Source organism: Andrographis paniculata, unplaced genomic scaffold, assembly GCF_009805555.1.
Source record: "Andrographis paniculata isolate CXL003 unplaced genomic scaffold, ASM980555v1 Contig145END, whole genome shotgun sequence".
In the NCBI taxonomy this organism is placed as follows: Eukaryota; Viridiplantae; Streptophyta; class Magnoliopsida; order Lamiales; family Acanthaceae; genus Andrographis; species Andrographis paniculata.
This window is the reverse complement of record NW_026137419.1, coordinates 1-21,733: the sequence shown is the minus strand read 5'-3', so window position 1 is coordinate 21,733 and position 21,733 is coordinate 1. Positions and strand designations below refer to the sequence as shown.

Here is a 21,733-nt window from a genome sequence, read left to right as displayed (position 1 = left end):
TTTTTTGCCCCCGGGCTTTGAGCGTTCTGTTCTTACTTTCAGACGCCTCGGCCCTATTTTACCCGTAGGGTAGGAATAACTTTTTGATTTCTCGACGCCGAGACCCGGGCTGGGGCTGGGTCCCGCGTAGCGCAGTAATTCCGTCCGTAAGTGTGAGGACAACGGAGGGAGAGTCCCCCGCGGCCGAACCTGACGTACTACCGTGGCGCGTCGGCCGCCACAAAGAAGGCGAGACCGAACGCCGGCCGCGGGAGGCGCCATAACTAGGTTGGGCGCGCATTACCTAGCGGGTGCGATCATACCAGCACTAACGCACCGGATCCCATCAGAACCCCGAAGTTAAGCGTGCTTGGGCGAGAGTAGTACTAGGATGGGTGACCCCCTGGGAAGTCCTCGTGTTGCACCCTCTTTTTTGCCCCCGGGCTTGAGGGTTCTGTTCTTACTTTCAGACGCCTCGGCCCTATTTTACCCGTAGGGTAGGAATAACTTTTTGATTTCTCGACGCCGAGACCCGGGCTGGGGCTGGGTCCCGCGTAGCGCAGTAATTCCGTCCGTAAGTGTGAGGACAACGGAAGGAGAGTCCCCCGCGGCCGAACCTGACGTACTACCGTGGCGGTCGGCCGCCACGAAGAAGACGAGATGGAACGCCGGCCGTGGGAGGCGGCATAACTAGCTTGGGCGGGCATTCCCTAGCGGGTGCGATCATACCAGCACGAACGCACCGGATCCCATCAGAACCCCGAAGTTAAACGTCCTTGGGCGAGAGTAGTACTAGGATTGGTGACCCCCTGGGAATTCCTCGTGTTGCACCCCTCTTTTTTGCCCCCGGGCTTTGAGCGTTCTGTTCTTACTTTCAGACGCCTCGGCCCTATTTTAACCGTAGGGTAGGAATAACTTTTTGATTTCTCGACGCCGAGACCCGGGCTGGGGCTGGGTCCCGCGTAGCGCAGTAATTCCGTCCGTAAGTGTGAGGACAACGGAGGGAGAGTCCCCCGCGGCCGAACCTGACGTACTACCGTGGCGCGTCGGCCGCCGCAAAGAAGGCGAGACCGAACGCCGGCCGCGGGAGGCGCCATAACTAGGTTGGGCGGGCATTCCCTAGCGGGTGCGATCATACCAGCACGAACGCACCGGATCCCATCAGAACCCCGAAGTTAAGCGTCCTTGGGCGAGAGTAGTACTAGGATTGGTGACCCCCTGGGAATTCCTCGTGTTGCACCCCTCTTTTTTGCCCCCGGGCTTTGAGCGTTCTGTTCTTACTTTCAGACGCCTCGGCCCTATTTTACCCGTAGGGTAGGAATAACTTTTTGATTTCTCGACGCCGAGACCCGGGCTGGGGCTGGGTCCCGCGTAGCGCAGTAATTCCGTCCGTAAGTGTGAGGACAACGGAAGGAGAGTCCCCCGCGGCCGAACCTGACGTACAACCGTGGCGGTCGGCCGCCACGAAGAAGACGAGATGGAACGCCGGCCGGGAGGCGGCATAACTAGCTTGGGCGGGCATTCCCTAGCGGGTGCGATCATACCAGCACGAACGCACCGGATCCCATCAGAACCCCGAAGTTAAGCGTGCTTGGGCGAGAGTAGTACTAGGATGGGTGACGACCCCTGGGAAGTCCTCGTGTTGCACCCCTCTTTTTTGCCCCCGGGCTTTGAGCGTTCTGTTCTTACTTTCAGACGCCTCGGCCCTATTTTACCCGTAGGGTAGGAATAACTTTTTGATTTCTCGACGCCGAGACCCGGGCTGGGGCTGGGTCCCGCGTAGCGCAGTAATTCCGTCCGTAAGTGTGAGGACAACGGAAGGAGAGTCCCCCGCGGCCGAACCTGACGTACTACCGTGGCGGTCGGCCGCCACGAAGAAGACGAGATGGAACGCCGGCCGTGGGAGGCGGCATAACTAGGTTGGGCGCGCATTAACTAGCGGGTGCGATCATACCAGCACTAACGCACCGGATCCAACAGAACTCCGAAGTTAAGCGTGCTTGGGCGAGAGTAGTACTAGGATGGGTGACCCCCTGGGAAGTCCTCGTGTTGCACCCCTCTTTTTTGCCCCCGGGCTTTGAGCGTTCTGTTCTTACTTTCAGACGCCTCGGCCCTATTTTACCCGTAGGGTAGGAATAACTTTTTGATTTCTCGACGCCGAGACCCGGGCTGGGGCTGGGTCCCGCGTAGCGCAGTAATTCCGTCCGTAAGTGTGAGGACAACGGAAGGAGAGTTCCCCGCGGCCGAACCTGACGTACTACCGTGGCCGTCGGCCGCCACGAAGAAGACGAGATGGAACGCCGGCCGTGGGAGGCGGCATAACTAGCTTGGGCGGGCATTCCCTAAGGGGTGCGATCATACCAGCACGAACGCACCGGATCCCATCTCTCGGCCCTATTTTACCCGTAGGGTAGGCATTCCTTTTTGATTTCTCGACGCCGAGACCATTGCTGGGGCTGGGTCCTACGTAGCGCGTTCGAGAGTAATTCCGTCCGTAAGTGTTGCACCCCTCTTTCGCCCCCGGGTTTGAGCGTTCTGTCCTTACTTTCAGACGCCTCGGCCCTATTTTACACGTCGGGTAGGCTATAACGTTTTGATTTCTCGATGCCGAGACCCAGGCTGGGGCTGGGTCCCGCGTAGCGCAGTAATTCCGTCCATAAGTGTGAGGACAACGGAGGGAGAGTCCCCCGCGGCCGAACCTGACGTACTACCGTGGCGCGTCGGCCGCCGCAAAGAAGGCGAGACGGAACGCCGGCCGCGGGAGGCGCCATAACTAGGCTGGGCGCGCATTACCTAGCGGGTGCGATCATACCAGCATTAACGCACCGGATCCCATCAGAACTCCGAAGTCAAGCGTGCTTTGGCGAGAGTAGTACTAGGATGGGTGACCCCCTGGGAAGTCCTCGTGTTGCACCCCTCTTTTTTGCTCCCGGGCTTTGAGCGTTCTGTTCTTACTTTCAGACGCCTCGGCCCTATTTTACCCGTAGGGTAGGAATAACTTTTTGATTTCTCGACGCCGAGACCCGGGCTGGGGCTGGGTCCCGTGTAGCGCAGTAATTCCGTCCGTAAGTGTGAGGACAACGGAGGGAGAGTCCCCCGCGGCCGAACCTGACGTACTACCGTGGCGCGTCTGCCGCCGCAAAGAAGGCGAGACCGAATGCCGGCCGCGGGAGGCGCCATAACTAGGTTGGGCGCGCATTACCTGGCGGGTGCGATAATACCGGCACTAACGCACCGGATCCCATCAGAACCCCGAAGTTAAGCGTGCTTGGGCGAGAGTAGTACTAGGATGGGTGACCCCCTACGAAGTCCTCGTGTTGCACCATCTTTTTTGCCCCCGGGCTTGAGGGTTCTGTTCTTACTTTCAGATGCCTCGGCCCCATATTACCCGTAGGGTATGAATAACTTTTTGATTTCTCGACGCCGAGACCCGGGCTGGGGCTGGGTCCCGCGTAGCGCAGTAATTCCGTCCGTAATTGTGAGGACAACGGAAGGAGAGTCCCCCGCGGCCGAACCTGACGTACTACCGTGGCGGTCGGCCGCCACGAACAAGACGAGATGGAACGCCGGCCGTGAGAGGCGGCATAACTAGCATGGACGGGCATTCCCTAGCGGGTGCGATCATACCAGCACGAACGCACCGGATCCCATCAGAACCCCGAAGTTAAGCGTCCTTGGGCGAGAGTAGTACTAGGATTGGTGACCCCCTGGGAATTCCTCGTGTTGCACCCCTCTTTTTTGCCCCCGGGCTTTGAGCGTTCTGTTCTTACTTTCAGACGCCTCGGCCCTATTTTACCCGTAGGGTAGGAATAACTTTTTGATTTCTCGACGCCGAGACCCGGGCTGGGGCTGGGTCCCGCGTAGCGCAGTAATTCCGTCCGTAAGTGTGAGGACAACGGAAGGAGAGTCCCCCGCGGCCGAACCTGACGTACAACCGTGGCGGTCGGCCGCCACGAAGAAGACGAGATGGAACGCCGGCCGGGAGGCGGCATAACTAGCTTGGGCGTGCATTCCCTAGCGGGTGCGATCATACCAGCACGAACGCACAGGATCCCATCAGAACCCCGAAGTTAAGCGTGCTTGGGCGTGAGTAGTACTAGGATGGGTGACGACCCCCTGGGAAGTCCTCGTGTTGCATCCCTCTTTTTTGCCCCCGGGCTTTGAGCGTTCTGATCTTACTTTCAGACGCCTCGGCCCTATTTTACCCGTAGGGTAGGAATAACTTTTTGATTTCTCGACGCCGAGACCCGGGCTGGGGCTGGGTCCCGCGTAGCGCAGTAATTCCATCCGTAAGTGTGAGGACAACGGAAGGAGAGTCCCCCGCGGCCGAACCTGACGTACTACCGTGGCGGTCGGCCGCCACGAAGAAGACGAGATGGAACGCCGGCCGTGGGAGGCGGCATAACTAGGTTGGGCGCGCATTAACTAGCGGGTGCGATCATACCAGCACTAACGCACCGGATCCTAACAGAACTCCGAAGTCAAGCGTGCTTGGGCGAGAGTAGTACTAGGATGGGTGACCCCCTGGGAAGTCCTCGTGTTGCACCCAACTTTTTTACCCCCGGGCTTTGAGCGTTCTGTTCTTACTTTCAGACGCCTCGGCCCTATTTTACCCGTAGGGTAGGAATAACTTTTTGATTTCTCGACGCCGAGACCCGGGCTGGGGCTGGGTCCCGCGTAGCGCAGTAATTCCGTCCGTAAGTGTGAGGACAACGGAAGGAGAGTTCCCCGCGGCCGAACCTGACGTACTACCGTGGCCGTCAGCCGCCACGAGGAAGACGAGATGGAACGCCGGCCGTGGGAGGCGGTATAACTAGCTTGGGCGGGCATTCCCTAAGGGGTGCGATCATACCAGCACGAACGCACCGGATCCCATCTCTCGGCCCTATTTTACCCGTAGGGTAGGCATTCCTTTTTGATTTCTCGACGCCGAGACCATTGCTGGGGCTGGGTCCTACGTAGCGCGTTCGAGAGTAATTCCGTCCGTAAGTGTTGCACCCCTCTTTCGCCCCCGGGTTTGAGCGTTCTGTCCTTACTTTCAGACGCCTCGGCCCTATTTTACACGTCGGGTAGGCTATAACGTTTTGATTTCTCGATGCCGAGACCCAGGCTGGGGCTGGGTCCCGCGTAGCGCAGTAATTCCGTCCATAAGTGTGAGGACAACGGAGGGAGAGTCCCCCGCGGCCGAACCTGACGTACTACCGTGGCGCGTCGGCCGCCGCAAAGAAGGCGAGACGGAACGCCGGCCGCGGGAGGCGCCATAACTAGGCTGGGCGCGCATTACCTAGCGGGTGCGATCATACCAGCATTAACGCACCGAATCCCATCAGAACTCCGAAGTCAAGCGTGCTTTGGCGAGAGTAGTACTAGGATGGGTGACCCCCTGGGAAGTCCTCGTGTTGCACCCCTCTTTTTTGCTCCCGGGCTTTGAGCGTTCTGTTCTTACTTTCAGACGCCTCGGCCCTATTTTACCCGTAGGGTAGGAATAACTTTTTGATTTCTCGACGCCGAGACCCGGGCTGGGGCTGGGTCCCGTGTAGCGCAGTAATTCCGTCCGTAAGTGTGAGGACAACGGAGGGAGAGTCCCCCGCGGCCGAACCTGACGTACTACCGTGGCGCGTCTGCCGCCGCAAAGAAGGCGAGACCGAACGCCGGCCGCGGGAGGCGCCATAACTAGGTTGGGCCCGCATTACCTGGCGGGTGCGATAATACCGGCACTAACGCACCGGATCCCATCAGAACCCCGAAGTTAAGCGTGCTTGGGCGAGAGTAGTACTAGGATGGGTGACCCCCTACGAAGTCCTCGTGTTGCACCCTCTTTTTTGCCCCCGGGCTTGAGGGTTCTGTTCTTACTTTCAGATGCCTCGGCCCCATATTACCCGTAGGGTATGAATAACTTTTTGATTTCTCGACGCCGAGACCCGGGCTGGGGCTGGGTCCCGCGTAGCGCAGTAATTCCGTCCGTAATTGTGAGGACAACGGAAGGAGAGTCCCCCGCGGCCGAACCTGACGTACTACCGTGGCGGTCGGCCGCCACGAACAAGACGAGATGGAACGCCGGCCGTGAGAGGCGGCATAACTAGCATGGACGGGCATTCCCTAGCGGGTGCGATCATACCAGCACGAACGCACCGGATCCCATCAGAACCCCGAAGTTAAGCGTCCTTGGGCGAGAGTAGTACTAGGATTGGTGACCCCCTGGGAATTCCTCGTGTTGCACCCCTCTTTTTTGCCCCCGGGCTTTGAGCGTTCTGTTCTTACTTTCAGACGCCTCGGCCCTATTTTACCCGTAGGGTAGGAATAACTTTTTGATTTCTCGACGCCGAGACCCGGGCTGGAGCTGGGTCCCGCGTAGCGCAGTAATTCCGTCCGTAAGTGTGAGGACAACGGAAGGAGAGTCCCCCGCGGCCGAACCTGACGTACTACCGTGGCGGTCGGCCGCCACGAAGAAGACGAGATGGAACGCCGGCCGTGGGAGGCGGCATAACTAGCTTGGGCGGGCATTCCCTAAGGGGTGCGATCATACCAGCACGAACGCACCGGATCCCATCTCTCGGCACTATTTTACCCGTAGGGTAGGCATTCCTTTTTGATTTCTCGACGCCGAGACCGGTGCTGGGGCTGGGTCCTACGTAGCGCGTTCGAGAGTAATTCCGTCCGTAAGTGTTGCACCCCTCTTTTGCCCCCGGGTTTGAGCGTTCTGTCCTTACTTTCAGATGCCTCGGCCCTATTTTACCCGTCGGGTAGGCTATAACGTTTTGATTTCTCGACGCCGAGACCCAGGCTGGGGCTGGGTCCCGCGTAGCGCAGTAATTCCGTCCGTAAGTGTGAGGACAACGGAGGGAGAGTCCCCCGCGGCCGAACCTGACGTACTACCGTGGCGCGTCGGCCGCCGCAAAGATGGCGAGACGGAACGCCGGCCGCGGGAGGCGCCATAACTAGGCTGGGCGCGCATTACCTAGCGGGTGCGATCATACCAGCATTAACGCACCGGATCCCATCAGAACTCCGAAGTCAAGCGTGCTTTGGCGAGAGTAGTACTAGGATGGGTGACCCCCTGGGAAGTCCTCGTGTTGCACCCCTCTTTTTTGCTCCCGGGCTTTGAGCGTTCTGTTCTTACTTTCAGACGCCTCGGCCCTATTTTACCCGTAGGGTAGGAATAACTTTTTGATTTCTCGACGCCGAGACCCGGGCTGGGGCTGGGTCCCGTGTAGCGCAGTAATTCCGTCCGTAAGTGTGAGGACAACGGAGGGAGAGTCCCCCGCGGCCGAACCTGACGTACTACCGTGGCGCGTCTGCCGCCGCAAAGAAGGCGAGACCGAACGCCGGCCGCGGGAGGCGCCATAACTAGGTTGGGCGGGAATTCCCTAGCGGGTGCGATCATACCAGCACGAACGCACCGGATCCCATCAGAACCCCGAAGTTAAGCGTCCTTGGGCGAGAGTAGTACTAGGATTGGTGACCCCCTGGGAATTCCTCGTGTTGCACCCCTCTTTTTTGCCCCCGGGCTTTGAGCGTTCTGTTCTTACTTTCAGACGCCTCGGCCTTGTTTTACCCGTAGGTAGGAATAACTTTTTGATTTCTCGACGCCGAGACCCGGGCTGGGGCTGGGTTCCGCGTAGCGCAGTAATTCCGTCCGTAAGTGTGAGGACAACGGAGGAAGAGTCCCCCGCGGCCGAACCTGACGTACTACCGTGGCGGTCGGCCGCCACGAAGAAGACGAGATGGAACGCCGGCCATGAGAGGCGTCATAACTAGCTTGGGCGGGCATTCCCTAGCGGGTGCGATCATACCAGCACGAACGCACCGGATCCCATCAGAACCCCGAAGTTAAGCGTCCTTGGGCGAGAGTAGTACTAGGATTGGTGACCCCCTGGGAATTCCTCGTGTTGCACCCCTCTTTTTTGCCCCCGGGCTTTGAGCGTTCTGTTCTTACTTTCAGACGCCTCGGCCCTATTTTACCCGAAGGGTAGGAATAACTTTTTGATTTCTCGACGCCGAGACCCGGGCTGGGGCTGGGTCCCGCGTAGCGCAGTAATTCCGTCCGTTAGTGTGAGGACAACGGAAGGAGAGTCCCCCGCGGCCGAACCTGACGTACTACCGTGGCGGTCGGCCGCCACGAAGAAGACGAGATGGAACGCCGGCCGTGGGAGGCGGCATAACTAGCTTGGGCGGGCATTCCCTAAGGGGTGCGATCATACCAGCACGAACGCACCGGATCCCATCTCTCGGCCCTATTTTACCCGTAGGGTAGGCATTCCTTTTTGATTTCTCGACGCCGAGACCATTGCTGGGGCTGGGTCCTACGTAGCGCGTTCGAGAGTAATTCCGTCCGTAAGTGTTGCACCCCTCTTTTGCCCCCGGGTTTGAGCGTTCTGTCCTTACTTTCAGATGCCTCGGCCCTATTTTACCCGTCGGGTAGGCTATAACGATTTGATTTCTCGACGCCGAGACCCAGGCTGGTGCTGGGTCCCGCGTAGCGCAGTAATTCCGTCCGTAAGTGTGAGGACAACGGAGGGAGAGTCCCCCGCGGCCGAACCTGACGTACTACCGTGGCGCGTCTGCCGCCGCAAAGAAGGCGAGACCGAACGCCGGCCGCGGGAGGCGCCATAACTAGGTTGGACGCGCATTACCTAGCGGGTGCGATAATACCGGCACTAACGCACCGGATCCCATCAGAACCCCGAAGTTAAGCGTGCTTGGGCGAGAGTAGTACTAGGATGGGTGACCCTCTAGGAAGTCCTCGTGTTGCACCCCTCTTTTTTGCCCCCGGGCTTGAGGGTTTTGTTCTTACTTTCAGATGCCTCGGCCCTATTTTACCCGTAGGGTAGGAATAACTTTTTGATTTCTCGACGCCGAGACCCGGGCTGGGGCTGGGTCCCGCGTTGCGCAGTAATTCCGTCCGTAATTGTGAGGACAACGGAAGGAGAGTCCCCCGCGGCCGAACCTGACGTACTACCGTGGCGGTCGGCCGCCACGAAGAAGACGAGATGGAACGCGGGCCGTGAGAGGCGGCATAACTAGCTTGGGCGGGCATTCCCTAGCGGGTGCGATCATACCAGCACGAACGCACCGGATCCCATCAGAACCCCGAAGTTAAGCGTCCTTGGGCGAGAGTAGTACTAGGATTGGTGACCCCCTGGGAATTCCTCGTGTTGCACCCCTCTTTTTTGCCCCCGGGCTTTGAGCGTTCTGTTCTTACTTTCAGATGCCTCGGCCCTGTTTTACCCGTAGGTAGGAATAACTTTTTGATTTCTCGACGGCGAGACCCGGGCTGGGGCTGGGTTCCGCGTAGCGCAGTAATTCCGTCCGTAAGTGTGAGGACAACGGAGGTAGAGTCCCCCGCGGCCGAACCTGACGTACTACCGTGGCGGTCGGCCGCCACGAAGAAGACGAGATGGAACGCCGGCCATGAGAGGCGGCATAACTAGCTTGGGCGGGCATTCCCTAGCGGGTGCGATCATACCAGCACGAACGCACCGGATCCCATCAGAACCCCGAAGTTAAGTGTCCTTGGGCGAGAGTAGTACTAGGATTGGTGACCCCCTGGGAATTCCTCGTGTTGCACCCCTCTTTTTTGCCCCCGGGCTTTGAGCGTTCTGTTCTTACTTTCAGACGCCTCGGCCCTGTTTTACCCGTAGGTAGGAATAACTTTTTGATTTCTCGACGCCGAGACCCAGGCTGGGGCTGGGTTCCGCGTAGCGCAGTAATTCCGTCCGTAAGTGTGAGGACAACGGAGGTAGAGTCCCCCGCGGCCGAACCTGACGTACTACCGTGGCGCGTCGGCCGCCGCAAAGAAGGCGAGATGGAACGCCGGCCGCGGGAGGCGCCATAACTAGGTTGGGCGCGCGTTACCTAGCGGGTGCGATCGTACAGGCACTAACGCACATGATCCCATCAGAACTTCGAAGTTAAGCGTGTTTGGGCGAGAGTAGTACTAGTATGGGTGACCCCCTGGGAAGTCCTCGTGTTGCATCCCTCTTTTTTGCCCCGGGGCTTGAGCGTTCTGTTCTTACTTTCAGACGCCTCGGCCCTATTTTACCCGTAGGGTAGGAATAACTTTTTGATTTCTCGACGCCGAGACCCGGGCTGGGGCTGGGTCCCGCGTAGCGCAGTAATTCCGTCCGTAAGTGTGAGGACAACAGAGGGAGAGTCCCCCGCGGCCGAACCTGACGTACTACCGTGGCGCGTCGGCCGCCGCAAAGAAGGCGAGACCGAACGCCGGCCGCGGGAGGCGCCATAACTAGGTTGGACGCGCATTACCTAGCGGGTGCGATAATACCGGCACTAACGCACCGGATCCCATCAGAACCCCGAAGTTAAGCGTGCTTGGGCGAGAGTAGTACTAGGATGGGTGACCCCCTAGGAAGTCCTCGTGTTGCACCCCTCTTTTTTGCCCCCGGGCTTGAGGGTTTTGTTCTTACTTTCAGATGCCTCGGCCCTATTTTACCCGTAGGGTAGGAATAACTTTTTGATTTCTCGACGCCGAGACCCGGGCTGGGGCTGGGTCCCGCGTAGCGCAGTAATTCCGTCCGTAAGTGTGAGGACAACGGAGGGAGAGTCCCCCGCGGCCGAACCTGACGTACTACCGTGGCGCGTCGGCCGCCGCAAAGAAGGCGAGACCGAACGCCGGCCGCGGGAGGCGCCATAACTAGGTTGGACGCGCATTACCTAGCGGGTGCGATAATACCGGCACTAACGCACCGGATCCCATCAGAACCCCGAAGTTAAGCGTGCTTGGGCGAGAGTAGTACTAGGATGGGTGACCCCCTAGGAAGTCCTCGTGTTGCACCCCTCTTTTTTGCCCCCGGGCTTGAGGGTTTTGTTCTTACTTTCAGATGCCTCGGCCCTATTTTACCCGTAGGGTAGGAATAACTTTTTGATTTCTCGACGCCGAGACCCGGGCTGGGGCTGGGTCCCGCGTAGCGCAGTAATTCCGTCCGTAAGTGTGAGGACAACGGAAGGAGAGTCCCCCGCGGCCGAACCTGACGTACTACCGTGGCGGTCGGCCGCCACGAAGAAGACGAGATGGAACGCCGGCCATGAGAGGCGGCATAACTAGCTTGGGCGGGCATTCCTAGCGGGTGCGATCATACCAGCACGAACGCACCGGATCCCATCAGAACCCCGAAGTTAAGCGTCCTTGGGCGAGAGTAGTACTAGGATTGGTGACCCCCTGGGAATTCCTCGTGTTGCACCCCTCTTTTTTGCCCCCGGGCTTTGAGCGTTCTGTTCTTACTTTCAGTCGCCTCGGCCCTGTTTTACCCGTAGGTAGGAATAACTTTTTGATTTCTCGACGCCGAGACCCGGGCTGGGGCTGGGTTCCGCGTAGCGCAGTAATTCCGTCCGTAAGTGTGAGGACAACGGAGGTAGAGTCCCCCGCGGCCGAACCTGACATACTACCGTGGCGGTCGGCCGCCACGAAGAAGACGAGATGGAACGCCGGCCGTGAGAGGCGGCATAACTAGCTTGGGCGGGCATTCCCTAGCGGGTGCGATCATACCAGCACGAACGCACCGGATCCCATCAGAACCCCGAAGTTAAGCGTCCTTGGGCGAGAGTAGTACTAGGATTGGTGACCCCCTGGGAATTCCTCGTGTTGCACCCCTCTTTTTTGCCCCCGGGCTTTGAGCGTTCTGTTCTTACTTTCAGACGCCTCGGCCCTATTTTACCCGAAGGGTAGGAATAACTTTTTGATTTCTCGACGCCGAGACCCGGGCTGGGGCTGGGTCCGCGTAGCGCAGTAATTCCGTCCGTAAGTGTGAGGACAACGGAGGGAGAGTCCCCCGCGGCCGAACCTGACGTACTACCGTGGCGCGTCGGCCGCCGCAAAGAAGGCGAGACCGAACGCCGGCCGCGGGAGGCGCCATAACTAGGTTGGGCGCGCATTACCTAGCGGGTGCGATCATACAGCACTAACGCACCGGATCCCATCAGAACCCCGAAGTTAAGCGTGTTTGGGCGAGAGTAGTACTAGGATGGGTGACCCCCTGGGAAGTCCTCGTGTTGCACCCCTCTTTTTTGCCCCCGGGCTTGAGGGTTTGTTCTTACTTTCAGATGCCTCGGCCCTATTTTACCCGTCGGTTAGGCATAACGTTTTGATTTCTCGACGCCGAGACCCGGGCTGGGGCTGGGTCCCGCGTAGCGCAGTAATTCCGTCCGTAAGTGTGAGGACAACGGAGGGAGAGTCCCCCGCGGCCGAACCTGACGTACTACCGTGGCGCGTCGGCCGCCGCAAAGAAGGCGAGACCGAACGCCGGCCGCGGGAGGCGCCATAACTAGGTTGGACGCGCATTACCTAGCGGGTGCGATAATACCGGCACTAACGCACCGGATCCCATCAGAACCCCGAAGTTAAGCGTGCTTGGGCGAGAGTAGTACTAGGATGGGTGACCCCCTAGGAAGTCCTCGTGTTGCACCCCTCTTTTTTGCCCCCGGGCTTGAGGGTTTTGTTCTTACTTTCAGATGCCTCGGCCCTATTTTACCCGTAGGGTAGGAATAACTTTTTGATTTCTCGACGCCGAGACCCGGGCTGGGGCTGGGTCCCGCGTAGCGCAGTAATTCCGTCCGTAAGTGTGAGGACAACAGAAGGAGAGTCCCCCGCGGCCGAACCTGACGTACTACCGTGGCGGTCGGCCGCCACGAAGAAGACGAGATGGAACGCCGGCCATGAGAGGCGGCATAACTAGCTTGGGCGGGCATTCCCTAGCGGGTGCGATCATACCAGCACGAACGCACCGGATCCCATCAGAACCCCGAAGTTAAGCGTCCTTGGGCGAGAGTAGTACTAGGATTGGTGACCCCCTGGGAATTCCTCGTGTTGCACCCCTCTTTTTTGCCCCCGGGCTTTGAGCGTTCTGTTCATACTTTCAGTCGCCTCGGCCCTGTTTTACCCGTAGGTAGGAATAACTTTTTGATTTCTCGACGCCGAGACCCGGGCTGGGGCTGGGTTCCGCGTAGCGCAGTAATTCCGTCCGTAAGTGTGAGGACAACGGAGGTAGAGTCCCCCGCGGCCGAACCTGACGTACTACCGTGGCGGTCGGCCGCCACGAAGAAGACGAGATGGAACGCCGGCCGTGAGAGGCGGCATAACTAGCTTGGGCGGGCATTCCCTAGCGGGTGCGATCATACCAGCACGAACGCACCGGATCCCATCAGAACCCCGAAGTTAAGCGTCCTTGGGCGAGAGTAGTACTAGGATTGGTGACCCCTGGGAATTCCTCGTGTTGCACCCCTCTTTTTTGCCCCCGGGCTTTGAGCGTTCTGTTCTTACTTTCAGACGCCTCGGCCCTATTTTACCCGAAGGGTAGGAATAACTTTTTGATTTCTCGACGCCGAGACCCGGGCTGGGGCTGGGTCCCTCGTAGCGCAGTAATTCCGTCCGTAAGTGTGAGGACAACGGAAGGAGAGTCCCCCGCGGCCGAACCTGACGTACTACCGTGGCGGTCGGCCGCCACGAAGAAGACGAGATGGAACGCCGGCCGTGAGAGGCGGCATAACTAGCTTGGGCGGGCATTCCCTAGCGGGTGCGATCATACCAGCACGAACGCACCGGATCCCATCAGAACCCCGAAGTTAAGCGTCCTTGGGCGAGAGTAGTACTAGGATTGGTGACCCCTGGGAATTCCTCGTGTTGCACCCCTCTTTTTTGCCCCCGGGCTTTGAGCGTTCTGTTCTTACTTTCAGACGCCTCGGCCCTATTTTACCCGAAGGGTAGGAATAACTTTTTGATTTCTCGACGCCGAGACCCGGGCTGGGGCTGGGTCCCTCGTAGCGCAGTAATTCTGTCCGTAAGTGTGAGGACAACGGAAGGAGAGTCCCCCGCGGCCGAACCTGACGTACTACCGTGGCGGTCGGCCGCCACGAAGAAGACGAGATGGAACGCCGGCCGTGAGAGGCGGCATAACTAGCTTGGGCGGGCATTCCCTAGCGGGTGCGATCATACCAGCACGAACGCACCGGATCCCATCAGAACCCCGAAGTTAAGCGTCCTTGGGCGAGAGTAGTACTAGGATTGGTGACCCCTGGGAATTCCTCGTGTTGCACCCCTCTTTTTTGCCCCCGGGCTTTGAGCGTTCTGTTCTTACTTTCAGACGCCTCGGCCCTGTTTTACCCGTAGGTAGGAATAACTTTTTGATTTCTCGACGCCGAGACCCGGGCTGGGGCTGGGTTCCGCGTAGCGCAGTAATTCCGTCCGTAAGTGTGAGGACAACGGAGGTAGAGTCCCCCGCGGCCGAACCTGACGTACTACCGTGGCGGTCGGCCGCCACGAAGAAGACGAGATGGAACGCCGGCCATGAGAGGCGGCATAACTAGCTTGGGCGGGCATTCCCTAGCGGGTGCGATCATACCAGCACGAACGCACCGGATCCCATCAGAACCCCGAAGTTAAGTGTCCTTGGGCGAGAGTAGTACTAGGATTGGTGACCCCCTGGGAATTCCTCGTGTTGCACCCCTCTTTTTTGCCCCCGGGCTTTGATCGTTCTGTTCTTACTTTCAGACGCCTCGGCCCTGTTTTACCCGTAGGTAGGAATAACTTTTTGATTTCTCGACGCCGAGACCCGGGCTGGGGCTGGGTCCGCGTAGCGCAGTAATTCCGTCCGTAAGTGTGAGGACAACGGAGGGAGAGTCCCCCGCGGCCGAACCTGACGTACTACCGTGGCGCGTCGGCCGCCGCAAAGAAGGCGAGATGGAACGCCGGCCGCGGGAGGCGCCATAACTAGGTTGGGCGCGCGTTACCTAGCGGGTACGATCGTACAGGCACTAACGCACATGATCCCATCAGAACTTCGAAGTTAAGCGTGTTTGGGCGAGAGTAGTACTAGTATGGGTGACCCCCTGGGAAGTCCTCGTGTTGCATCCCTCTTTTTTGCCCCGGGGCTTGAGCGTTCTGTTCTTACTTTCAGACGCCTCGGCCCTATTTTACCCGTAGGGTAGGAATAACTTTTTGATTTCTCGACGCCGAGACCCGGGCTGGGGCTGGGTCCCACGTAACGCAGTAATTCCGTCCGTAAGTGTGAGGACAACGGAAGGAGAGTCCCCTGCGGCCGAACCTGACGTACTACCGTGGCGCGTCGGCCGCCGCAAAGAAGGCGAGATGGAACGCTGGCCGTGGGTGGCGGAAAAACTAGCTTGGGCGGGCATTACCTAGCGGGTGCGATCATACCAGCACGAACGCACCGGATCCCATCTCTCGGCACTATTTTACCCATTGGGTAGGCATTACTTTTGATTTCTCGACGCCGAGCCACGGCCTGGGGCTGGGTCCCACGTAGCGCGTTCGAGAGTAATTCCGTCCGTAAGTGTTGCACCCCTGGGAAGTCCTCGTGTTGCACCCCTCTTTTTGCCCCCGGGCTTGAGCGTTCTGTCCTTACTTTCAGACGCCTCGGCCCTATTTTACCCGTCGGGTAGGCTATAACGTTTTGATTTCTCGACGCCGAGACCCAGGCTGGGGCTGGGTCCCGCGTAACGCAGTAATTCCGTCCGTAAGTTTGAGGACAACGGGGGGACAGTCCCCCGCGGCTGAACTTGACGTACTACCGTGGCGCGTCGGCCGCCGCAAAGAAGGCGAGATGGAACGCCAGCCGCGAGAGGCGCCATAACTAGGTTGGGCGCGCATTACATAGTGGGTGCGATCATACCAGCATTAACGCACCGGATCCCATCAGAACACCGAAGTTAAGCGTGCTTGGGCGGGAGTAGTACTAGGATGGGTGACCCCTTGGGAAGTCCTCGTGTTGCACCCTTTTTTTTTTGCCCCCGGGGTTGAGCGTTCTGTTCTTACTTTCAGACGCCTCGGCCCTATTTTACCAGTAGGGTAGTAATAACTCTTTGATTTCTTAATGCCGAGACCCGGGCTGGGGCTGGGTCCCACGTAGCGCAGTAATTCCGTCCGTAAGTGTGAGGACAACGGAGGGAGAGTCCCCCGCGGCCGAACCTGACGTACTACCGTGGCGCGTCGGCCGCCGCAAAGAAGGCGAGATGGAACGCCGGCCGCGGGAGGCGCCATAACATGGTTGGGCGCGCATTACCTTGCGGGTGTGACCATACCAGCACTAACGCACCGGATCCAATCAGAACTCCGAAGTTAAGCGTGCTTGGGCGAGGGTAGTACTAGGATGGGTGACCCCCTGGGAAGTCCTTGTGTTGCACCCCTCTTTTCTACCCCCGGGCTTGAGCGTTCTGATCTTACTTTCAGACGCCGAGACCCGGGCGGGGGCTGGGTCCCGCGTAGCGCAGTAATTTCGTCCGTAAGTGTGAGGACAACGGAAGGAGAGTCCCCCGCGGCCGAACCTGACGTACTACCGTGGCGGTCGGCCGCCACGAAGAAGACGAGATGGAACGCCGGCCGTGGGAGGTGGCATAACTAGCTTGGGCGGGCATTCCCTAGCGGGTGCTATCATACCAGCACGAACGCACCGGATCCCATCTCTCGGCCCTATTTTACCCGTAGGGTAGGCATTCCCTTTTGATTTCTCGACGCCGGGACCGGTGCTGGGGCTGGGTCCTACCTAGCGCGTTCGAGAGTAATTCCGTCCGTAAGTGTTGCACCCCTGGGATGTCCTCGTGTTGCACCCCTCTTTTTGCCCCCGGGCTTGAGCGTTCTGTCCTTACTTTCAGACGCCTCGGCCCTATTTTACCCGTCGGGTAGGCATAACCTTTGATTTCTCGACGCCGAGACCCGGGCTGGGGCTGGGTCCCGCGTAGCGCAGTAATTCCGTCCGTAAGTGTGAGGACAACGGAGGGAGAGTCCCCCGCGGACGAACCTGACGTACTACCGTGGCGCGTCGGCCGCCGCAAAGAAGGCGAGATGGAACGCCGGCCGCGGGAGGCGCCATAACTAGGTTGGGCGCGCATTACCTAGCGGGTGCAATCATACCAGCACTAACGCACCGGATCCCATCAGAACTCCGAAGTTAAGCTTGCTTGGGCAAGAGTAGTACAAGGATGGGTGACCCTCTGGGAAGTCCTTGTGTTGCACCCCTCTTTTTTGCCCCCGGGCTTGAGCGTTCTGTTCTTACTTTCAGACGCCAAGACCCGGGCTGGGGCTGGGTCCCGCGTAGCGCAGTAATTCCGTCCGTAAGTGTGAGGACAACGGAAGGAGAGTCCCCCGCGGCCGAACCTGACGTACTACCGTGGCGGTCGGCCGCCACGAAGAAGACGAGATGGAACGCCGGCCGTGGGAGGCGGCATAACTAGATTGGGCGGCCATTCCCTAGAGGGTGCGATCATACCAGCACGAACGCACCGGATCCTATCTCTCGGCCCTATTTTACTTTCAGACGCGGAGACCCGGGCTGGGGCTGGGTCCCGCGTAGCGCAGTAATTCCGTCCGTAAGTGTGAGGACAAAGGAACGAGAGTCCCCCGCGGCCGAACCTGACGTACTACCGTGGCGGTCGGCCGCCACGAAGAAGACGAGATAGAACGCCGGCCGTGGGAGGCGGCATAACTACATTGGGCGGGCATTCCCTAGAGGGTGCGATCATACCAGCACGAACGCACCGGATCCTATCTCTCGGCCCTATTTTACCCATAGGGTAGGCATTCCTTTTTGATTTCTCAACGCTGAGACCGGTGCTGGGGCTGGATCCTACGTAGCGCGTTCGAGAGTAATTCCGTCCGTAAGTGTTGCACCCCTGGGAAGTCCTCGTGTTGCACCCCTCTTTTTGCCTCCGGGCTTAAGCGTTCTGTCCTTACTTTCAGACGCCTCGGCCCTATTTTACACGTCGGGTAGGCATAACGTTTTGATTTGTTGACGCCGAGACCCGGGCTGGGGCTGGGTCCCGCGTAGCGCAGTAATTCCGTCCGTAAATGTGAGGACAACGGAAGGAGAGTCCCCCGCGGCCAAATCTGACGTACTACCGTGGGGGTCGGCCGCCACGAAGAAGACGAGATGGAACGCCGGCCGTGGGAGGCGGCATAACTAGCTTGGGCGGGCATTCCCTAGCGGGTGCTATCATACCAGCACGAACGCACCGGATCCCATCTCTCGGCCCTATTTTACCCGTAGGGTAGGCATTCCGTTTTGATTTCTCGACGCCGAGACCGGTGCTGGGGCTGGGTCCTACCTAGCGCGTTCGAGAGTAATTCCGTTCGTAAGTGTTGCACCCTTGGGAAGTCCTCGTGTTGCACCTCTCTTTTTGCCCCCGGGCTTGAGCGTTCTGTCCTTACTTTCAGACGCCTCGGCCCTATTTTACCCGTCGGGTAGGCGTAACCTTTGATTTCTCGACGCCGAGACCCGTGCTGGGGCTGGGTCCCGCGTAGCGCAGTAATTCCGTCCGTAAGTGTGAGGACAACGGAGGGTGAGTCCCCCGCGGCCGAACCTGACGTACTACCGTGGCGCGTCGGCCGCCGCAAAGAACGCGAGATGGAACGCCGGCCGCGGGAGGCGCCATAACTAGGTTGGGCGCGCATTACCTAGCGGGTGCGATCATACCAGCACTAACGCACCGGATCCCATCAGAACTCCGAAGTTAAGCGTGCTTGGACGAGAGTAGTACTAGGATTGGTGACCCCCTGGGAAGTCATCGTGTTGAACCCCTCTTTTTTGCCCCCGGGCTTGAGCGTTCTGTTCTTACTTTCAGACGCCGAGACCCGGGATGGGGCTGGGTCCCGCGTAGCGCTGTAATTCCGTCCGTAAGTGTGAGGACAACGGAAGGAGAGTCCCCCGCGGCCGAACCTGACGTACTACCGTGGCGGTCGGCCGTCACGAAGAAGACGAGATGGAACGCCGGCCGTGGGAGGCGGCATAACAAGCTTGGGCGGGCATTCCCTAGCGGGTGCGATCATACCAGCACGAACGCAACGGATCCCATCTCTCGGCCCTATTTTACCCGTAGGGTAGGCATTCCTTTTTGATTTCTCGACGCCGAGACCGGTGCTGGGGCTGGGTCCTACCTAGCGCGTTCGAGAGTAATTCCGTCCGTAAGTGTTGCACCCCTGGGAAGTCCTCGTGTTGCACCCCTCTTTTTGCCCCCGGGCTTGAGCGTTCTGTCCTTACTTTCAGACGCCTCGGCCCTATTTTACCCGTCGGGTAGCCATAACGTTTTGATTTCTCGACGCCGAGACCCGGGCTGGGGTTGGGTCCCGCGTAGCGCAGTAATTCCGTCCGTAAGTGTGAGGACAACGGAGGGAGAGTCCCCCGCGGCCGAACTTGACGTACTACCGTGGCGCGTCGGCCGCCGCGAAGAAAGGGAGTGGAACGCCGGCCGCGGGAGGCGCCATAACTAGGTTGGGCGCGCATTACTTAACGGGTGCGATCATACCAGCACTAAATCACCAGATCCCATCAGAACTCCGAAGATAAGCGTGCTTGGGCGAGAGTAGTACTAGGATGGTTGACCCCCTGGGAAGTCCTTGTGTTGCACCCCTCTTTTTTGCCCCCGGGCTTGAGCGTTCTGCTCTTACTTTCAGACGCCGAGACCCGGGCTGGGGCTGGGTCCCGCGGCCGAACCTGACGTACTACCGTTGCGGCCGGCCACCACAAAGAAGACGAGATGGAACGCCGGCCGTGGGAGGCGGCATAACTAGCTTGGGTGGGCATTCCCTGGCGGGTGCGATCATACCAGCACTAACGCACCGGATCCCATCTCTCGGCCCTATTTTACCCGTTGGGTAGGCATTCGTTTTTGATTTCTCGACGCCGAGACCGGTGCTGGGGCTGGGTCCTACGTAGCGCGTTCGAGAGTAATTCCGTACGTAAGTATTGCACCCCTGGGAAGTCCTCGTGTTGCACCCCTCTTTTTGCCCACGGGCTTGAGCGTTCTATCCTTACTTTCAGACGCCTCGGCCCTATTTTACCCGTCGGGTAGGCATAACGTTTTGATTTCTCAACGCCGAGACCCGGGCTGGGGCTGGGTCCCGCATAGCGCAGTAATTCTGTCCGTAAGTGTGAGGACAACGGAGGGAGAGTCCCCCGCGGCCGAACCTGACGTACCACCGTGGCGCGTCGGCCGCCGCAAAGAAGGCGAGATGGAACGCCGGCCGCGGGAGGCTCCATAACTAGGTTGGGCGCGCATTACCTAACGGGTGCGATCATACCAGCACTAACGCACCGGATACCATCAGAACTCCGAAGTTAAGCGTGCTTGGGAGAGAGTAGTACTAGGATGGGTGACTTGGGAAGTCCTCGTGTTGCACCCCTCTTTTTTGCCCCCGGCTTGAGCGTTCTGTCTTACTTTCAGACGCCGAGACCGGGCTGGGGAGGGGTCCCACGTAGCGCAGTAATTCCGTCCTTAAGTGTGAGGACAACGGAAGGAGAGTCCCCCGCGGCCGAACCTGACGTACTACCGTGGCGGTCGGTCGCCACGAAGAGGACGAGATGGAACGCCGGCCGTGGGAGGCAGCATAACTAGCTTGGGCGCGCATTCCCTAGCGGGTGCGATCATACCAGCACGAACGCACCGGATCCAATCTCTCGGCCCTATTTTACCCGTAAGGTAGGCATTCCTTTTTAATTTCTCGACGCCGAGACCGGTGCTGGGGCTGGGTCCTACGTAGCGCGTTCGAGAGTAATTCCGTCCGTAAGTATTGCACCCCTGGGAAGTCCTCGTGTTGCACCCCTCTTTTTGCCCCCGGGTTTGAGCGTTCTATCCTTACTTTCAGACGCCTCGGCCCTATTTTACCCGTCGGGTAGGCATAACGTTTTGATTTATCGACGCCGAGACCCGGGCTGGGCCTGGGTCCCGCGTAGCGCAGTAATTCGTCCGTAAGTGGAGGACAACGAAGGGAGAGTCCCCCGCGGCCGAACCAGACGTACTACCGTGGAGCGTCGGCCACCGCAAGAAGGCGAGATGGAACGCCGGCCGCGGGAGGCGCCAAAACTAGGTTGGGCGCGCATTACCTAGCGGGTGCGATCATACGAGCACTAACGCATCGGATCCATCAAAACTCCGAAGTTAAGCGTGCTTGGGCGAGAGTAGTACTAGGATGGGTGACCCATGGGAAGTCCTCGTGTTGCACCCTCTTTTTGCCCCCGGGCTTTGAGCGTTCTATCCTTACTTTCAGACGCCTCGGCCCTATTTACCCGTCGGGTAGGCATAACATTTTGATTTATCGAGCCGAGACCCGGGCTGGGGCTGGGTCCCGCGTAGCGCAGTAATTCCGTCCGTAAGTGTGAGGACAACGGAAGGAGAGTCCCCGCGGCCGAACCTGACGTACTGCCGTGGCGGTCGGCCGCCACGAAGAAGACGAGATGGAACGCCGGCCGCGGGAGGCGCCATAAACTAGGTTGGGCGCGCACTACCTAGTGGGTGCGATCATACCAGCACTAACGCACCGGATACCATCAGAACTCCGAAGTTAAGCGTGTTTGGGCGAGAGTAGTACTTGGATGGGTGACCCTTTGGGAAGTCCTCGTGTTGCACCCCTCTTTTTTGCCCCCGGGCTTGAGCGTTCTGTTCTTACTTTCAGACGCCGAGACCGGGCTTGGGGCTGGGTCCCACGTAGCGCAGTAATTCCGTCCTTAAGTGTGAGGACAACGTAAAGAGAGTCCCCCGCGGCCGAACCTGACGTACTACCGTGGCGGTCGGCCGCCACGAAGAAGACGAGATGGAACGCCGGCCGTGGGAGGCGGCGTAACTAGCTTGGGCGGGCATTCCCTAGCGGGTGCGATCATACCAGCACGAACGAACCGGATCCCATCTCTCGGCCCTATTTTACCCGTAGGGTAGGCATTCCTTTTCGATTTCTCGACGCCGAGACCGGTGCTGGGGCTGGGGTCCTACGTAGCGCGTTCGAGAGTAATTCCGTCCG

General features: G+C 59.1%; 39 non-coding genes and 1 pseudogene across 39 annotated transcripts; all 40 read left to right on the top strand.

Moving 5' to 3' along the window:
- The first annotated feature begins 288 nt into the window (after positions 1-288).
- On the top strand, positions 289-407 carry LOC127257655 (5S ribosomal RNA). Its single transcript, XR_007840044.1, has one exon. It is a non-coding gene; the product is annotated as a 5S ribosomal RNA (ribosomal RNA).
- A 287-nt stretch (positions 408-694) lies between these two features.
- Positions 695-813, top strand: LOC127257829 (5S ribosomal RNA). Its single transcript, XR_007840134.1, has one exon. It is a non-coding gene; the product is annotated as a 5S ribosomal RNA (ribosomal RNA).
- A 290-nt stretch (positions 814-1,103) lies between these two features.
- LOC127257817 (5S ribosomal RNA) lies at positions 1,104-1,222 on the top strand. The gene has a single exon (XR_007840127.1). It is a non-coding gene; the product is annotated as a 5S ribosomal RNA (ribosomal RNA).
- Positions 1,223-1,509: 287 nt separating this feature from the next.
- LOC127257755 (5S ribosomal RNA) lies at positions 1,510-1,630 on the top strand. The gene has a single exon (XR_007840096.1). It is a non-coding gene; the product is annotated as a 5S ribosomal RNA (ribosomal RNA).
- A 289-nt stretch (positions 1,631-1,919) lies between these two features.
- LOC127257738 (5S ribosomal RNA) lies at positions 1,920-2,037 on the top strand. The gene has a single exon (XR_007840073.1). It is a non-coding gene; the product is annotated as a 5S ribosomal RNA (ribosomal RNA).
- Positions 2,038-2,777: 740 nt separating this feature from the next.
- LOC127257681 (5S ribosomal RNA) lies at positions 2,778-2,896 on the top strand. The gene has a single exon (XR_007840060.1). It is a non-coding gene; the product is annotated as a 5S ribosomal RNA (ribosomal RNA).
- Positions 2,897-3,186: 290 nt separating this feature from the next.
- On the top strand, positions 3,187-3,305 carry LOC127257833 (5S ribosomal RNA). Its single transcript, XR_007840135.1, has one exon. It is a non-coding gene; the product is annotated as a 5S ribosomal RNA (ribosomal RNA).
- Positions 3,306-3,592: 287 nt separating this feature from the next.
- LOC127257812 (5S ribosomal RNA) lies at positions 3,593-3,711 on the top strand. Its single transcript, XR_007840126.1, has one exon. It is a non-coding gene; the product is annotated as a 5S ribosomal RNA (ribosomal RNA).
- A 287-nt stretch (positions 3,712-3,998) lies between these two features.
- LOC127257548 (5S ribosomal RNA) lies at positions 3,999-4,120 on the top strand. The gene has a single exon (XR_007840007.1). It is a non-coding gene; the product is annotated as a 5S ribosomal RNA (ribosomal RNA).
- Positions 4,121-4,409: 289 nt separating this feature from the next.
- Positions 4,410-4,528, top strand: LOC127257729 (5S ribosomal RNA). Its single transcript, XR_007840070.1, has one exon. It is a non-coding gene; the product is annotated as a 5S ribosomal RNA (ribosomal RNA).
- Positions 4,529-5,268: 740 nt separating this feature from the next.
- On the top strand, positions 5,269-5,387 carry LOC127257824 (5S ribosomal RNA). Its single transcript, XR_007840133.1, has one exon. It is a non-coding gene; the product is annotated as a 5S ribosomal RNA (ribosomal RNA).
- A 290-nt stretch (positions 5,388-5,677) lies between these two features.
- Positions 5,678-5,796, top strand: LOC127257764 (5S ribosomal RNA). Its single transcript, XR_007840110.1, has one exon. It is a non-coding gene; the product is annotated as a 5S ribosomal RNA (ribosomal RNA).
- A 287-nt stretch (positions 5,797-6,083) lies between these two features.
- LOC127257805 (5S ribosomal RNA) lies at positions 6,084-6,202 on the top strand. The gene has a single exon (XR_007840124.1). It is a non-coding gene; the product is annotated as a 5S ribosomal RNA (ribosomal RNA).
- Positions 6,203-6,942: 740 nt separating this feature from the next.
- On the top strand, positions 6,943-7,061 carry LOC127257676 (5S ribosomal RNA). Its single transcript, XR_007840057.1, has one exon. It is a non-coding gene; the product is annotated as a 5S ribosomal RNA (ribosomal RNA).
- A 290-nt stretch (positions 7,062-7,351) lies between these two features.
- On the top strand, positions 7,352-7,470 carry LOC127257800 (5S ribosomal RNA). The gene has a single exon (XR_007840123.1). It is a non-coding gene; the product is annotated as a 5S ribosomal RNA (ribosomal RNA).
- A 288-nt stretch (positions 7,471-7,758) lies between these two features.
- Positions 7,759-7,877, top strand: LOC127257794 (5S ribosomal RNA). Its single transcript, XR_007840120.1, has one exon. It is a non-coding gene; the product is annotated as a 5S ribosomal RNA (ribosomal RNA).
- Positions 7,878-8,617: 740 nt separating this feature from the next.
- On the top strand, positions 8,618-8,736 carry LOC127257721 (5S ribosomal RNA). Its single transcript, XR_007840069.1, has one exon. It is a non-coding gene; the product is annotated as a 5S ribosomal RNA (ribosomal RNA).
- Positions 8,737-9,024: 288 nt separating this feature from the next.
- Positions 9,025-9,143, top strand: LOC127257787 (5S ribosomal RNA). The gene has a single exon (XR_007840119.1). It is a non-coding gene; the product is annotated as a 5S ribosomal RNA (ribosomal RNA).
- Positions 9,144-9,431: 288 nt separating this feature from the next.
- Positions 9,432-9,550, top strand: LOC127257839 (5S ribosomal RNA). Its single transcript, XR_007840156.1, has one exon. It is a non-coding gene; the product is annotated as a 5S ribosomal RNA (ribosomal RNA).
- A 289-nt stretch (positions 9,551-9,839) lies between these two features.
- LOC127257597 (5S ribosomal RNA) lies at positions 9,840-9,958 on the top strand. Its single transcript, XR_007840028.1, has one exon. It is a non-coding gene; the product is annotated as a 5S ribosomal RNA (ribosomal RNA).
- A 289-nt stretch (positions 9,959-10,247) lies between these two features.
- On the top strand, positions 10,248-10,366 carry LOC127257707 (5S ribosomal RNA). The gene has a single exon (XR_007840066.1). It is a non-coding gene; the product is annotated as a 5S ribosomal RNA (ribosomal RNA).
- Positions 10,367-10,655: 289 nt separating this feature from the next.
- On the top strand, positions 10,656-10,774 carry LOC127257696 (5S ribosomal RNA). The gene has a single exon (XR_007840064.1). It is a non-coding gene; the product is annotated as a 5S ribosomal RNA (ribosomal RNA).
- Positions 10,775-11,061: 287 nt separating this feature from the next.
- On the top strand, positions 11,062-11,180 carry LOC127257782 (5S ribosomal RNA). Its single transcript, XR_007840118.1, has one exon. It is a non-coding gene; the product is annotated as a 5S ribosomal RNA (ribosomal RNA).
- Positions 11,181-11,468: 288 nt separating this feature from the next.
- LOC127257776 (5S ribosomal RNA) lies at positions 11,469-11,587 on the top strand. The gene has a single exon (XR_007840117.1). It is a non-coding gene; the product is annotated as a 5S ribosomal RNA (ribosomal RNA).
- A 289-nt stretch (positions 11,588-11,876) lies between these two features.
- LOC127257541 (5S ribosomal RNA) lies at positions 11,877-11,994 on the top strand. Its single transcript, XR_007840005.1, has one exon. It is a non-coding gene; the product is annotated as a 5S ribosomal RNA (ribosomal RNA).
- A 288-nt stretch (positions 11,995-12,282) lies between these two features.
- Positions 12,283-12,401, top strand: LOC127257690 (5S ribosomal RNA). The gene has a single exon (XR_007840063.1). It is a non-coding gene; the product is annotated as a 5S ribosomal RNA (ribosomal RNA).
- Positions 12,402-12,689: 288 nt separating this feature from the next.
- LOC127257768 (5S ribosomal RNA) lies at positions 12,690-12,808 on the top strand. The gene has a single exon (XR_007840116.1). It is a non-coding gene; the product is annotated as a 5S ribosomal RNA (ribosomal RNA).
- A 288-nt stretch (positions 12,809-13,096) lies between these two features.
- Positions 13,097-13,214, top strand: LOC127257536 (5S ribosomal RNA). The gene has a single exon (XR_007839998.1). It is a non-coding gene; the product is annotated as a 5S ribosomal RNA (ribosomal RNA).
- A 289-nt stretch (positions 13,215-13,503) lies between these two features.
- LOC127257532 (5S ribosomal RNA) lies at positions 13,504-13,621 on the top strand. Its single transcript, XR_007839997.1, has one exon. It is a non-coding gene; the product is annotated as a 5S ribosomal RNA (ribosomal RNA).
- Positions 13,622-13,910: 289 nt separating this feature from the next.
- Positions 13,911-14,028, top strand: LOC127257525 (5S ribosomal RNA). Its single transcript, XR_007839996.1, has one exon. It is a non-coding gene; the product is annotated as a 5S ribosomal RNA (ribosomal RNA).
- A 288-nt stretch (positions 14,029-14,316) lies between these two features.
- LOC127257838 (5S ribosomal RNA) lies at positions 14,317-14,435 on the top strand. The gene has a single exon (XR_007840137.1). It is a non-coding gene; the product is annotated as a 5S ribosomal RNA (ribosomal RNA).
- Positions 14,436-14,723: 288 nt separating this feature from the next.
- On the top strand, positions 14,724-14,842 carry LOC127257598 (5S ribosomal RNA; annotated as a pseudogene).
- A 764-nt stretch (positions 14,843-15,606) lies between these two features.
- On the top strand, positions 15,607-15,725 carry LOC127257672 (5S ribosomal RNA). Its single transcript, XR_007840050.1, has one exon. It is a non-coding gene; the product is annotated as a 5S ribosomal RNA (ribosomal RNA).
- A 290-nt stretch (positions 15,726-16,015) lies between these two features.
- Positions 16,016-16,134, top strand: LOC127257657 (5S ribosomal RNA). The gene has a single exon (XR_007840047.1). It is a non-coding gene; the product is annotated as a 5S ribosomal RNA (ribosomal RNA).
- A 710-nt stretch (positions 16,135-16,844) lies between these two features.
- Positions 16,845-16,963, top strand: LOC127257717 (5S ribosomal RNA). Its single transcript, XR_007840068.1, has one exon. It is a non-coding gene; the product is annotated as a 5S ribosomal RNA (ribosomal RNA).
- Positions 16,964-18,402: 1,439 nt separating this feature from the next.
- Positions 18,403-18,521, top strand: LOC127257568 (5S ribosomal RNA). Its single transcript, XR_007840020.1, has one exon. It is a non-coding gene; the product is annotated as a 5S ribosomal RNA (ribosomal RNA).
- A 710-nt stretch (positions 18,522-19,231) lies between these two features.
- LOC127257665 (5S ribosomal RNA) lies at positions 19,232-19,350 on the top strand. Its single transcript, XR_007840049.1, has one exon. It is a non-coding gene; the product is annotated as a 5S ribosomal RNA (ribosomal RNA).
- A 656-nt stretch (positions 19,351-20,006) lies between these two features.
- Positions 20,007-20,122, top strand: LOC127257579 (5S ribosomal RNA). The gene has a single exon (XR_007840021.1). It is a non-coding gene; the product is annotated as a 5S ribosomal RNA (ribosomal RNA).
- A 705-nt stretch (positions 20,123-20,827) lies between these two features.
- Positions 20,828-20,944, top strand: LOC127257588 (5S ribosomal RNA). The gene has a single exon (XR_007840025.1). It is a non-coding gene; the product is annotated as a 5S ribosomal RNA (ribosomal RNA).
- Positions 20,945-21,229: 285 nt separating this feature from the next.
- Positions 21,230-21,348, top strand: LOC127257745 (5S ribosomal RNA). The gene has a single exon (XR_007840075.1). It is a non-coding gene; the product is annotated as a 5S ribosomal RNA (ribosomal RNA).
- The last annotated feature ends 385 nt before the right edge of the window (positions 21,349-21,733 follow it).